At 34.2% G+C, this 15,274-nt stretch overlaps 1 long non-coding RNA gene across 8 annotated transcripts in view; it reads right to left on the bottom strand.

The window, feature by feature from the left end:
• The window catches only part of LOC141507872 (uncharacterized), a 250,353-nt gene that overhangs the window by 210,556 nt on the left and 24,523 nt on the right, over positions 1 to 15,274 (bottom strand). The window contains exon 2 of one of the 8 annotated variants that reach the window (XR_012474295.1): positions 5,217 to 5,286. The exons of the other annotated variants lie outside the window; for them this stretch is intronic. This is a non-coding gene — a long non-coding RNA (uncharacterized LOC141507872). The remainder of the gene's footprint in view (positions 1 to 5,216; positions 5,287 to 15,274) is intronic. 8 annotated transcript variants of the gene reach the window in all.

The following is a 15,274-nucleotide window of genomic DNA, read 5'->3' as shown; positions in this document are numbered from 1 at the left end:
CTTGGTGGTCTTGCTGAGTCAATAAAAATAAACAGTTGCATGATAATTCAGCCAACTCATTGTTTTATCAAAAATGTTTAGATGTCTATTTTTTCCACAGTCATTACAACATTAATCAGTTTGTCATCATTACCAATCTGAAGTAATCAAGATTTGTTTTAATTTGCATTTTTTCTTCTTATTTATTTGGGGCCATCTTTTATATAGTTGCTTTGCTTCTTCATTTCAAAACTATCTCTTATATCCTTAAACTGAATTGGAAATGAATCTTAATCTTATAGATTTTCATCAATTCTTTATTAAAAGTTTCTATGTAGAATAAGAAGTAAGAATGGGTTTAGACTTTTATCAGGTAACAAACATAGTGTCATGTGATCATAGAATTAGAGCTAATAAAGACCTCAAAGGTCATCTAATCCAAGCCTCTCTTCACCAGAAAGAAAACTGAAAACAGGGGGGGCTAGGTGGCGCAGTGAATAGAGCACCGGCCCTGGAGTCAGGCGTACCTGGGTTCAAATCCGACCTCAGACGCTTAATAATTACCTAGCCGTGTGGCCTTGGGCAAGCCACTTAACCCCATTGCCTTGAAAAATCTAAAAATTAAAAAAAAAAAGAAAAAGAAAACTGAAAACTAAGACTCAGTCAAATGACAAAGCTCACATAAGTAGTAAGAGATGGAACTGAGATTTTAATCCAGGTCCTTTGATTCCAAATCCAGTGTTCTTTCAACTCTGCTATTCCCTAAAGAGATTTTTTCCCTCTTTATTTTACTGTATCACTGATATTCAGATTAATATTAAGAGAAATCTAAGAAAGAGAGATATGGTCACCAAAGCTATCTACCATAATCATGGAGGACATAAAGAGCAGAGTCCAGATCAAAGAAACAAGATGAAAGAGGAGTTATATGGCAAGAACAAAACTACACATATTCTATTAATATCCTTTTGGTGTTCCAGAAAACTCAAACAAGACTCCCATCTGTGTAAACCTGTGTAAATAACCACTGTGTAAATTTTTTGGACCCTAAACTAGATCTGCTCAATATGAGTAATGTCTATTAGATGGGTGATGATCTGTGTCACTAAAGAAACTGATGAGACTGAAGAGATTGCTTATTGAAAGAATACAATGATGAGCTGATAGGTCTCTAGAAGTCTTGGAACATCAGAATTTTGGCTTTATTTGATAAGTTTTTGGATCCAGATACATTTCTTCATGTCAGATATCCCCTCCAGTTTCTGTGTTATCTGAACAAGTCACCAATAAAAATGCCTGACAGAGCCAATAGTTATTTTTGATGCAGTCTACTAGATACTGTCTTACAGGTTAAGTTAATCAACATTTTTCTAGTCCAGTGAGTTAATTGCTCTCAAACCTACCCAACTATAGTATCACATGTCCCTACCTTTCTTTAAAGATATCATGAAAGCCTATTTCAGATTCATTTTAAGTCCCTACTATGTAGTTGACACTGTGCTAAGTGTTGGGGATACAAATACAAAAAAAGTCTCTGCCATTAAGGATGATGTGTTTTCATGATATATCCCAGTGATTCTCTATAGTATATAAATAGCTATTATGTTAGTCAACTTTACATTGTAATTGTAATCATTGTTGCTTTTGTTATTTGGTCCAGATCTTTGTATTAGAAAAACCTGGTCTATGAATTCCTTTCTCCAATACAGATCAATAATTCATCTATAATTTATTAATCAATCAATTCATCAGTCAACAAGTATTATATGCTAGACACTTAGATTGGGTACTAAAGTTCAAATACAAGAAAGACAGTATCTGCCTTCAAAGAGTATATATTGCACTAACAGAAACTTAGAGTTTCTTGGGCCCTTGAAAAGTAAGAGACTTGCCCAAGTTAGACAGTTGTGAGCATCAAAGGCAAGACTTGAATCCAAATCTCTGAACCAAAGCCAGTTCTTTATCTACCTAGCCTTGTTAAGTGGATCATTTATTTTTGAATTACATGTATATGTACTAGATTATAAACTAGCCTGTTGTCTCCCCAAATAGCACAATGCTTTGTAAATAGCAGGCACATATTATATGGCTATGAATGAATGAATGAATGAGTATTAAAGGAATAAGCCATACTCTTCAAACACAGGTAGGCCTTCCTTACCTTTGCCTTTTTGGCTCCCTGATAAGATTTTGATAACATGGTTATCAGGAACAAGTTCTTACGATACTGAATATTAAGACACCCAGACATAGAGTGACATTACTACTCTTCTTTTCAAGTTTAAAACACACACACACACACACACACACACACACACACACACACACACACATATACATACACATAACCATTGTCCTCCCCATCTCTATTCCCTAGGGAAGTCACAGCTGTGACAAAACTACAACCTTCCTTCTGACTGTAAGAAATTAATTAACACTGAAGCATTTTTTTTCAATGAAACATTTTTGGAATTAATCCACATTACATAATGAATGATACAAAACTCTGTAATTGCTGCTAATTAGGATTGAAGCGATTGATGTGACATGCAGCTTAATTTTAGAAATGGCTTTAAACACTCAATATTGGGCACAGACTGCTTTTAACTGGTTCCATTCATCTTAAAAATGATATTTACCAACAACATTAGGAAGGTTTGCAAGTCAAAAGGTGGAGGTGGGAGGTGGGGGGGGGGGAAGGTGCGGAAAGAGCACATTTCAAAAAACTCAAATCTAATTCTCATCTTCTCCCAGAAGAACAAAAATAATTTGAAGCCTAAAAGAGTCCAAGTTCATTTTCTATCTGTATTAATACATGTTTTTTTAAAAAGAACTTGGTTCCTGAATTTGTACAATTTTCTTGTCCTTTTATACTTAGTATGACTATTAGATTCTGCATTAGGGTGGTATGAATGAAAATATGCAAAAACAACCCAAAAAGATAAATACTCATAAAGTCACAACTACGTGCCTGATCCCAGTTCACTCCACTAAAAGTTAATGTCTGATATTCATTATTCAGACAAAACCATAGTTTGGGCAATAAACTAGTTTAATTTGTACCATAACTATACAGAGCTTAATTAGTAATAATTTGCCATCTAACAGTAAATAGGGAACTGTGTGACTGTTCAGCACTGATTTGTGATCTCTTAATGGGTTTGGCAGGGATGGAAAAGAACATGGGTATACTTCATATGAATATTTAAACCAAACTGTCTTTGCATGAATCCAGGAGCTCAGAATTGGAACCCCACTGGTACAGAAGGCTTCTGTCATTTCTGCTAAAGCAATAAGCAGCCCCCTTTGAAATTAATAAAAGAGCACTGTAAATAAATATGGGAATAAAACTCCACCGTGAATCATGATGTTTTGTTAGCAGGGTTGAGCAGTCACCTCCTCATCTTAGATTTCTTCAGGACTAATAACTCAAATAATTAAATAAGTATAGTAAGCCAAAAGTATGCATTTTCCATATGAAATAAGGAGGCAATTTGATTTTCAAAAATATCGGAGTAATTCAAAGTTTGAGAGGGATCATTTGGCCCCTAAGTGATTGTATACATCTTTTTTGACAACATGCCAACTACAATTCCCCCTCCCTTCTGTGCCCTCTGGTTTTTGCTCAGCCAGCAACTGAAAATTCAGTCCCAGGATCCCTTATGAGCCAACTGGACCAGGGCCCAGGGAGACTGACATCAACACTCAGCTGGGGACTGCTGTCTCACCACCTTTCTTAGCAGACTGGATCATGTTTTTCAATCAAACAACAAATATTTGTCGATCATCACAAATGTGTAAGTCATGGTGTTAGACACTGTAAGAAATACAAAGAATAATAAACCTTTTTTCTTGACTTACAGAGAATATAATCTGAGGAGATAAGACATACATATACAGTGAAGAAATCACTAACAAAAGGCAACATATCACAAAAAAAGTGGTAGAGATGTTAAGTGGTAGAGGAGGGCCAGAGAATGGAAAGAGAGAATGAGATCTCAGATTAAGCACCATATTAACCTGTCATATGCATACCTACATTACACAAAGCTTTTCTTTCATTATCTTATCCATCTGCATTGAAGAAAGTAGTATAGATTAGTATTGGTCAAATGTGAATCTGTACAGGGTCATTCAATCACTCATTCATTCAACAAACATTTGTTAGGTGAGGAGGAGGCATAGTACAGTGAATGAAATTCTGGGTTGGGGAGTATGCTTACTACATTTAAGTAATCACTTACTGTATTTAAGACCTTGAACAAGTTACATCCTCTCCAGATATCAGTCTCTGGATATGTAACATGAAGGAGGAAAACTGGATAATCTCAAAGGAGCCTCCCAGCACTAAATCTTATGCTACTAAATTGATAAATTTGTACTGTATCAGAACACAATCCAATCCAATCCAATCCAATCCAACAAGATTTATTAAGATCCTATTGTGCATATGCTTTGGTTAGGCACCAGAGGATACAAAGGCAAAATGAAAAACAGACTCTTTCTCTAAGGACTTTATATTTTATCAACACCCCCTCACTCAAATCCAATTCATGTCCTTGTCGTGGCATCACCTCCCTGTTGTCATGGTCTTCTTTGTGAATGAAGGACAAACATCAATATTCTACAGTAATGAGCAGTGAGGAGTAAGGGGTGGCTAAATCGATGGTAAATCTGGAATTAGATGCCAACCCCGAGTGTCAATACACATAAATTTCATTGAGATTCAAATCTCCTTCTACGGATACTTTTGTTTTCCATCGTCCTTATATCTGCAACTGTGTTTCCTTCGAATTCCAATCACTGCAGATGTTTCTCTTCCCATCCCACCCTCCTTCATTTTGCTTCTCTTCCCTCTGCAAACTAATTTCAATCTTTTTATCAGTATAGATAATTCATTTACCATTACAGATCAAAAACTACTTTTTTCTTATTAGTTTATTTTGTGAGTTGCTAGAGAGAGAGAGAGAGAGAGAGAGAGATGTTTAGATATAGGTCATTATCTAATGATCAACTTTTTTGTTAATGAGTCTATAATAAAACCTTATACATGTGAGATCCACATTTAAAATATTTCTTCCTTGGTAGAATCTGACAAAACTTGTTTTTCCCTTTTTCCCTGACATCTTTATTTTAAGGAAGCAGGTGTCAGATAAAGAAAATTTACAGAAGGAAAAATTTTTGTACTAACAGGAATGAGTCAACTATAGATACTGGTAAATAAATTTTCACAATACCTTTAATCAATACTAATGTCCAAAACCTCTGTATGTAGTTCATTGACTCTTATCATCTGAATGTAGTAATCTGTGAGATTAAAAATAAAGACTGACTTTAATTCTCAACTAAATTCACTGAGCAAAGTCCACAAAGTTTACAATCTAACTCCATCCTATACCCCTGAGTTTATACCATGTAAATTTCCAGCATGCACTCCATGCTCTATTCAAACTGCATAGACCCCTCTCTGTAAGCTTATCCACCCCCTCAAACTACTACCATACTCTTCTGCTTTGGGATAGATGTTTCTTACTTTTTTCATCTTGGAATGGTCTTCCTATCTCAGGATGCTGACATGCTTCAAGGTCATATTAAATGCCATTCCCTCCATAATACCTTCTATGATTACAGATCTTTCTTTTCTAGATCAAAGTATTTTGTCAAAATCTGATCTCAGAGAATTTTTCACTCCCCTCATGCAATTGTCATAACCTAATTTTTATTATTTGTGTTTATTTTGTCTCTGTTGTAGTTCCTTAAGTTCAGGGACTTCACCTTACTTATTTTCTTATTTCCCCAGATTCAGCACAATACATTGCATAATAAATGTTTGTTGAATTGAATTGAATTGCTAATAGTTTTCTCTTTCAAGTCATTCTCTTCTACAATTCATCCATCATTTTGTAACCAAACCGATAATACTAAAAAAGTTCTAATAATGTCACTTCCCTATTCAAGTTCTTCAGTGGCTCCCTAGTGTTGATAGTATGCAATATATAATCTTCAGACTGGTATTTAAAAGATTTTTAATAATAAGTTTACCACTTAATTTTCCAGGTTTATTTCATTAATTCCCTGACAAGTGCTCTTAATTCTAGTAAAGCTGGTCTTTCTTCAGATCCCATAAACAACAACTGATCTCCTTTCTCAGTGCCTTTGCACAGACTGCCTCATATAACTTGAATGCAACCCTTCTTCCTCTTCATCTCTTAAAATTCAGTTTCCATTAAAGCATATCTTAAGGGTTTACCTTCTATAACATGGCCATTTCTGATCCCCTGGGACATTAATGTTCTTTCCCTCTTGAAATTACTTTAATTTGTGCTCCAAATCATTACCAATTAGAGAAATGCAAATTAAAACATCTCTGGGGTACCACCTCACACCTCTCAGACTGGCCAATAAGACCAGAAAGGACAATGCTCAATGCTGTAAGGGATGTGGGAAATCTGGGACACCAATACATTGTTGGTAGAGCTGTGAACTCATCCAACCTTTGTGGAGAGCAATTTGGGATTTTGACCAAAGGGCAAAAAAAAATGTACATTTGATTCAGCAATAACACTACTGTGTCTATACCCTGAAAAGAGTATGAAAAAAGGGTAAAAGCATAACTTGTTCAAAAGTATTTATAGCATCCCTGTTTTTGGTGGCAAAAAATTGGAAATTAAGTAAATGTCCTTCAATTGGGGAATGTCTTAAACTGTGGTATATGTATGTGATGAAAGACTATTGTTCCATTAGAAACCAGGAGGGATGGGAATTCAGGGAATGATTTGCATGAACTAATGCTGAGAGAGATGAGCAGAACCAGAAAAACATCCCTAACAGCAACATGAGGGCGATGATCAACCTTGATGGATTTGCCCATTCCATCAGTGCAACAACCAGGGACAATTTTGGGGCTATCTACAATGGTTAATACCATCTGTATCAAGAGAAAGAATAATGGACTTTGAACAAAGACCTACTATTACAATCAAATTAGGAAAAAATTGTTATCTTATTATGTAATTTTGCTATCTCTCATACTTTATTTTTCTTCCTTAAAGATATGATTTCTCTGTCATCACATTCAACTGAGATCAATGTATAACATGGAACCAATGTAAAGACTAACAGAATGCCTTCTGTGGGGGTTGGGGGAGGGAAGCAAGAATGGGGGGGAAATTGTAAAACTCAAAATAAAATCTTTCTTAAAAAAAGAAATTACTTTAATTTGGCATACACTTTGTGTTTAATTATTTCTGTATATCAGATATGCCCCATCCCCAAAAGATTCATGGAGGGCCATCAGTGCCAAATAGTGCCTTGTATATAGCAGGCACTTAAATGTCAATTTGAATTCATTAAATTGACCTGTATCTAGTACTCCACTAATTAATGCTGATTGGCTGAATGAATGAAACTATGAGTAGCTCAAAAAATAGGTAAATTCCAGCCTCAAGATACATGTTTCTTGAGGTTTCGTATTCAAAGGTATCCCTTCTTCATTCTGGTGTTCAGTATATTTATGAATGAAGGAAAAAGCTTTTAAGTACTTACATTGTGTAAAAAACTCTGGGCTAAGTGCTATAGGCACATAAAGAAAAGCCAAATAGTCCCTTCTTTCAAGGAACTCATCATATCTCTAATAGGGAGAGACAACACATAGTGAAGATTTAAAAAAACAAGCCAAAGACAAAAGTCTAATGATTCTTAGGATGTAATGGTGAAGCAAGTTAAAACTTGAAAGTTTCTTCAGGACATTTACATTGTTTCTTATTTATTAGTCTTCTACTCATGTCACCATGTTGGATTTCTCCATGTAAAAATGCCTTCAGCAGACAATATAGAACCATTTTTTACTTTTCTGAAAATCTCCAAACCAAAATTTATTAACTAAGGTTACCATGCATTCCTTTGGAGTTCTGCTGACTAAATTGCAAAATGGTAGTTAACCTAACAAAAGAACTTGCTCTTACGCTAATAGTAGAAAGCTAGTTATTGAGCTTTCTGCCTTCATCTAAAAATTAGTGCACATATACATATATATGTTCCAGTTGATTATTATATTTTATTTTCCTAATTACATGCTATGAAAGTTTTTCAACATTCATCCACATGTATATACATATTTATAAGTTACATAATTTCCTTCTAACACCCCCCCTCCCCTCAAGGGTGAACAGTCTGGTAAACATTGCACATATATATTGCACATATATATTTGAGTTTAACATATTTATAGTCATATTATTAATGAGGAATTAAGACCAAGGTAAAAGAAAGAAAATCATAAGATAGGAAGGAAAACCATAAGAGAAATTTTTAAAAAGTGAAGAAAGCTTAGTGTTCATTCAGATTCTGTAGTTTGTTTTTTGTTTTATTTTTCTTCATTTGAATGTGGAGAGCATTGTCCATATCAGGTCTCCCAGAATTGTCCTCGTTCTCTGAACTGCTGAGAGGAACTATGTCCTTCAAAGTTGATCAACTCACAATGTTGTTATTAACGTGTACAATGATTTCTTTGTTCTGCTCCTTTTTCTCTGCATCAGTTATTATAATTTGTGCCATGCTTCTCTAGATGCTGATCATTTTAATTTCTTATAGAACAATTGTATTCCATAACATTTATATACCATAACTTGTTCAGCCGTTCCCCAATTAATGGGCATCCTTCAATTTCCAGTTCTTTGCCACTACAAAAAGAGGTGCAATGAATATTTTTGGAACATGTGAGACTTTTCCCATTTTTTTATGATTTCTTCTGAATATAGGCTTAGTATTGGTATTGTTGGGTCAAAGGGTATGGCCATAAATAATATATTTGAACTTTATTCTATAATATTCCCTTTACCTAAATTAAATATTTTAAAAGTGAACTTTTTAGCAAAGCAGGAGATGAGGTAATCAGGAAAAATCGATGGGAAAGATACTCTAAGCCTATGTAATACTTAAATACCAGCAGATAGACCCACTGTAGTGCATAGCTCTAGCCTCTATCATCAGAATCTCTACAGTGATTAGCATAGTGCCTGTTATATAGTAAGGTTTGTCCTTCATTTTCAAAGATCATGATATCAGGAGGCTATGTCATGACAAACATTTGAATTGGATTTGAGTGAGGGGGGACTGTACTAAGTCACTAGTATCACTTTCTCCTTCAGAGCCATCTGGGTCCAGAAGCCAAATATGAAATAGGATGGCTGAAGATGGCCTGGTTGTATACAGTTAACACTTAGTAAATACTTGTGAACTAACAGACTCAGTGCTGGCTGGTTGTAGTGTCCATTGACCTGTATGAGTCAAGAATACCATAAAATACACAGAAGCGAATTTCTCTTGTACTGTAAGATGGAATCTTTTGCAAGGTGTGCCTGGAATATAGAGTTGTATCATTAGTTGTAGAATGTTTACAGGTTTAAGATAAGAAGGTGTACCAGAACACCTCTTCCCACCAACTTCTAGGTAAAAGATCATGGAAATTTGTTAAATATGAAATGAATAGCCTACAAAATCCCATTTTGCCTTTCTCCTTCACCCCACCTCATCCCAGCACCTTTCTCCCCAATTCCCTTAAGCTCTTGATGTAGTCGAATCCCCTTCCTCACCATGTTGTGGATCCCAACTCTCCTTGACAAAAAGAGCCCTCTGTTGGCCTTTTGGCATGTTTAATTAAGATAATTCATCTGACTAATGTCAGTATTGTCAGCACTACTATAAGGCTGCTTTTGAACCTCCTACAAGGTGCATTTCTATCCAAGTGAGAAAATTTTTTAAAAAACTGTTTTTCTAAGAAAAAGCCTGTAACTGCGACAGATACAATGTCATCTGAATATTCCACATGCAATTTCACTTCATTGCTCATGTCTATTTAAGCATTTTTGAAAGCAGTAATTACATAAACAGAGAGCCACCCACACTGTGACTGGTGGAAAAATACATATTAACTCCAGACATACTGTGGGTGGCTTTATCTTTTTTCCCCCCTTCAAGCAAGCTTCATACTGTCAGAAACTATGAAACGCCATCTAGAACAGCAATAACTCACCCTAAGTCTCTTGTTTTAGGAACTGCCATCCACTTTCACGGGCTGTTATTTCACTTTATTGTTTCTTCCTGGCAAAGTGAGAGGTGAGACAGCAGAGCTCTTAAATCTAACTCTTCTTGCTGTGTCAGGAAAGTCTCAATTCTTTCTCTCCACATGCCCCCCCCCCCAACAAGGCACTTCTGTTTACAAAGAACAGCCTTCAGAAGAAATGTTCTCTAGTATTTGGTAGGAGAAGCATTTTCACAGGCTTCTTATAACTGATTTCAAGTTGGTCATCAGCATTGCAGCTATTGCAGTAATGTAGAACAAGAATAAGAAGTGGATGCTTGGTTTTGATAGAGAAAATATTCCTCTAGAGTGATGCCTAGAAATAAGTGGACCAAAAAGCAATCCATCTATCAACAAATAATTGTGGAACATTGTTATATGTCTAGCTCCATGCAAAGGGAGTCTTCTAGGTCTAGGAAACCTATAATTGTTTAGATGTTTAATATTCCTGAAATATTCTATTCCTTAGATGCTTAATATTCCAGAAACAAGAAAAAAATAATAAAGGTGAGACAGTGAAATCATACTTTGAGTTAACTCCTGAGGAACTTTTATCTCCAAAGTATAACTTCATTCTATTAGATAAAAATATAAAAAAGATAGTTATGCATTTAGCACTATAAAAAGTTTACATAACTGCAATTCAGTGAGTTGGGTTATGAAAATATTACTTTTCCCATTCCTCATATGAGGAAACAGGGAGCCTTCCAGAAAAGCCCAGAAAGTTTGAACAATTTATCCAGTCACACATCTTATTAGTATGTTGGACATATTTAAATCACAATTGTGAACAATAAGTTCAGTGTCAGAGGACAGTCTGAAAGCTACATAATTTCAAGTCATAAGACTTTTCTTTAAATCATTGACCTCCTTGGCATCTGTGTCTTGGAATAATATCTCTGAATCAAAATGAAGGGCCATTTTAGTCTCTTTCAATTTTAAAAATATTTTTAACACTTTTTTCTTTTAAGTTTGGAGTTCCAATTTCTCTCCTTTCCACCACCTCCTCAATCACTAAGAAGGCAAAAATTTATGATATCAATTATCACATGAAACTGATTTCCACATTAGTCATATTTTCAAAAAGACAAGAAAAATAAAAAAAAGAGAATAATACTTTAATTTGCACTCAGTTCATCAGTTCTCTCTCTGGAGATGGATAGCATTTTTCATCATGAATCTTTGGGAAGTGTCTTGGATCATTGCATTGAACAGAGTAGCCAAGTCTTTCACAGTTGATTGTTATTCCAACATTGCTGTTACAATGTGATCTGTTCATAAAGGTCTTGTCATTTTTTTATTCATCATTTCTTATGGCACAATATACTCCATCATAATTACATATCACAGCTTGTTCAAACAGTGCTCAATTTCCAATTTTTTGTCATTACATAAAGAACTGCTATAAATACTTTTATACATATAGACCCTTTTCCTTTTTAATCTCTTTGGGATACAGACATAACAGTGATATTGTAGTTTTGTAGTCCTTTGGGTTCAGTCCCAAATTATTCTCCAGATGGTTAGATCAGCTGACTAGTCTACCAACAGATTATTAGTATACCTGTTTTTCTCTCAACCCCTCCACCATAATTCATGTCTGATATGCATGTATTTAAATTTGCCTTTCTCTAGTCAATAGTGAATTAGAGAATTTTTTTCATACAATGGAAGATAGTTTTGATGTCTTTTGAAACTGCCTATTTCTATCCTTTGACAGTTTTATCAATTGGGAAATATTTCTTATTTTTTGTAGATTTATCTCAATTCTATACTCAATGTATTTTTGAAAAAAATGAGACTTTTATCAGAGAAACTTGCTATAAATTTTTTATATTACTTCATTGTCTATGGTACCTTTTATCAAAAATGTAGTATTCATGATTATCTCTTTAGATGGGAAATATGTCTCATCTTGACTTTTTGTTGACTCTGTCATGCCAAAATTTGATTTGAGGTTTATTTTAAAGTTATTTGACAGGGAATATTGGGAGAGTTCAATTGAGTGACTGCCCCTAATCCACCAAATTGACTCTGATCTCTAAGTAACTTTCTAAATATAGTTTCAAATAAATTTCCCAAATAGTTAAACCAATACACAATTCCAATAACTATGTATTAGTTTGCCTACCTTTCTGCAACCTATCTATAATTAATGATTTACATCTTCCCTCATTTTTGCTAATCTTCTGGGTGAAACCCCAGAGTTTCTTTGACTTATATTTATCCTATCTATAATAATATGAAGTAATCTTTTAAAAGATTTTTAATAATTTATAATTCTTTGGAAACTATTCATCTCCTTTAACTACTTATTAGTTGGAAAGATAAGTTTTATAAATTATATATATATATATACACATTTCTATTAAGTCATCAAATATCTTATATATCTGAAACTTTTCAGAAAACATATTTGATGAAAATTTTATTCCCAGTTGATCACATTTTTTTCTCATTCTAATTGTGCTAATTTTTTTTCACTAATAGTTTTTCACTTCAATCAAAATCAACATTTTACTTTGTGAATCACCTCCAACTTTTGTCTGACTAAACATTTTCTTCCTAGCTATAGTTATAAAATTTACCTGAACTGCTTCTCTTCTAACTTCTGTATAATATGATCTTTAATATACAGACACTATGTCTATTCTGAATTTATGGTAAAAATTATTCCTATAATCCTAAATTGTGTCCAACTTTTTTCAATTTTCCAATCCTTCTTATCTATCTTGAAATGATGCATTTTCTTAAGTTGATCAGTCATCGAACCATTTCAGTGATCTATTTTTTCAAGTTTTTTTTTTATCAGAACTAAATACTTTTTCTGATTTGTAAAATAATTACTATCTGGAAGTGCTACTCCCCCTCTATTCCTACCTTTTTCCCATTATCTAGAAGTTTCTATTATCTTAAGATTCTAGATTTTTATTCCTCCAAATAAATTTATTATTTATTTATTATTTTTGTCTGTCTAGCCCTATAAAGTATTGCCTGAAGAATCTGATTGATATTACATTATGTTCTATTAGCTTCCTCAATAATTGATTGTTCTCTGGGTCTAAGTATGTTGAAAAATACATTTTTTCCTTTCAGTTATTCCTGTTCTATTACTTTGGTGTTCTTGAAAAAGTCCCTTTATCTTTTGGAGTCTCCATTTCCTATAAAATGATGATATTTTGCTAATTATTTGATATGAACCCACGTAGCTCTAAACTTTATGATCCCCTGAACTGAAATATCAAAGTAATGTCCCAACAAAATATTATGAGAAATCTTTTGATTAATTATTTTCAGCTAGGAGGAATAGGGAAGATTGTTGAAGAAGTATATTATTTGTATTATATATTTGAATTGAAGAGAAGTAAAATAGGGGACCTCGTTCCAGGTATAGAGAATGAGATAAGAAGAATACACAAGTATAGGCAGTATAAGAGTGGGGAATAGAAATTACTCTAGTTGCTAAAATAAAGTATGGTATAATATATTTATTTATTTTTAGTTTTTTGTAAGGCAAATGGGGTTAAGTGGCTTGCCCAAGACCACACAGCTAGGTAATTATTAAGTGTCTGAGGTCAGATTTGAACTCAGGTACTCCTGACTCCAGGGCTGGTGCTCTATCCACTGCACCATCTAGCTGTCCCAAGTATGGTATAATATAAACTATGTGAAGTGAAGAAAACTATGGTTGGAAAGGGAGGCTGGAAACAAATTGTAGAGAACTTTGAATGCTAGAGCCAAGAAATTATTTGTTATTTGATATGTTCCAGCAAACACTTGAATCTTCTATTTTATTCTCAGTATAGGAGTGACATGATAAAATTAAGATTACTTAGACACACAAGAAAAAAACAACAGTGGCAGGAAATTTTAATGTCCTCTGAGTTTTGGACAAATTTATCAAAAACCAAAAGTGAATATGAAAATATAAAATAAAAAATTTGCTAAACTAGATCTAAAAGACTTATGATATTCTCCAAATGATATTGCTGTGTTTGTGAATTATTTTCTTAATTTTTAATGATTCATTTGTTTAATTTCACATTATTACAATAATCTGGTTGTGGAAAGAAATATAAAGCCCTCTTCCCCCCCCAAAAAAATGTAGAGAAACCTCAAGAGAAATGAAATGAGAGAAAAAAAAGTGTGCATCAGTATGTGTTCAGATACCATCAGCTTTATCTCTGGGATGGGCTGCATTCTTTATTATAAGTCCATCAGAGAAGTTGCATCAGTAATTTTTTCCCCATAGTTGCTATTGTTAACTGTATTACCTTCCATGCTATTCCTCCCCACTCCCATTTATTCTATCTGTTTATTCTCTCCTTTTACCCTGTCCCTCCTTAGAAGTGTATTGTATCTGACTAACATCTCCCATGATCTGCCCTGTCTTCTATCACTTGTTCTCCCTCTTGCCTCCCCATCTTCTTTCTCCCATCCCTTTCCCCTCATTTTTAATCTAAGATAGAGTTCTATACACTATTGAATGTGTGTTATTTCCTCTCTGAGCCATTCTTCATCTTCCCCCTTCCACTCCATTGCAAGAACTTTTTCTTGACCTTTTTTATATGAAATATCTTAGCCTATTCTACCTCTCCTTTCCCTTTCTCCCAGTGTTATCACCCACTAATTCCATCTTTATACTATATTATACCATTATGTTTAGCTCCCTCCACTGATTTGTCTATATATGCTCCTTCTAACTGTTCTTAAAAATAAGGAGGTTCATATGAGTTATCAGCATCTTCTTCCCATGCAGGAATTCATACAGTTCAGCATCATTAAATTCCTCATAATTCATCCTTCCCATCCACCCTCTCTTTGCTTCACCTGAGTCCTGTACTTAGAGATCAAAATTTCTGTTCAACTCTTGTACTTTCAACAGGAAAATCAGGAAGTCCCCTATTTCATTGAAAGTCCATCTTTTCCCCTGAAGGAGGATGTTCAGTTTTGCTCAGTGGTTGATTCTTAGTTGTCATCCAAGCTCTTTTGTGTTCCATAATATCATATTCTAAGCACTTTGAACCCTTAATATAGATGCTGCCAAATCCTGTGTAATCTTGACTTTAACACAACAATAATTGAATTGTTTCTTTCTGACTGCTTGTAGTATTTTTCTCTTTGATTTGCGAGTTCTCAAATTTGGCTATAATATTCCTGGGAGAATTTTGGGGGGGAGGGGATCTCTTTCAGGAGGTGATCAGTGACTTTCCT

This window comes from Macrotis lagotis, chromosome 1 (genome assembly GCF_037893015.1).
Source record: "Macrotis lagotis isolate mMagLag1 chromosome 1, bilby.v1.9.chrom.fasta, whole genome shotgun sequence".
Lineage (NCBI taxonomy): Eukaryota > Metazoa > Chordata > Mammalia > Peramelemorphia > Peramelidae > Macrotis > Macrotis lagotis.
Note: the sequence above shows the minus strand (reverse complement) of the source record. Positions and strands in the feature narration are given on the sequence as shown.